Source organism: Euleptes europaea, chromosome 18 (genome assembly GCF_029931775.1).
Source record: "Euleptes europaea isolate rEulEur1 chromosome 18, rEulEur1.hap1, whole genome shotgun sequence".
Lineage (NCBI taxonomy): Eukaryota > Metazoa > Chordata > Lepidosauria > Squamata > Sphaerodactylidae > Euleptes > Euleptes europaea.
In genome coordinates, this window is record NC_079329.1 from 4186358 (window position 1) to 4186933 (window position 576).

Below are 576 nucleotides of genomic sequence, written 5' to 3' on the forward strand. Positions count from 1 at the left end.
CGCAAACCTCCCCTCCCTGCACCCCATCTTTGGATCTCTTCTCGTCGCCACCGACTCTGCATTTCCCTGCCACCGCCTGCCTCCTTCCTTCCTCCACCCTTCCCCGCCTGCTTTCTCCATCTTTCCATGCTACTTTCTCTCGCTAATCCTGTCTGCTACTCCCCCCGCCATCTTTTCCTTCCAGATCTGCTTCCCTCCTCCTTCTCCTTCCGTCCCCCTCCTCCGCTTCTCGCCCTCCTATTTTCGCATCCCGCCCCCCAAATCTCCACGCAATGGGTGTGCTGAGCATGCTCCTTAACGTAAGGCCAAAGAGGACCTCTGTGATGGTTTTCGTTCTTCCAGTCCCGCTGTAGCCTTTCGCTCTGGGGCATCCCTTGACCGCGCAAGAAAAGACTTCACTTTGAACCCTTCAACCGGTATATTGGAGTAAGCTGACATGGCAAATTCCCACAAAGTTTCCGTCTCGCCCCTGGTGGGATCAGGGGTTAATTGTCCCGGTAACCATCTGCCTGAAACATCTGGTCATATCTCCACTCCCCTCCCCAGAATTCTCTTATTTGTCCTTTCCTTTCTGGA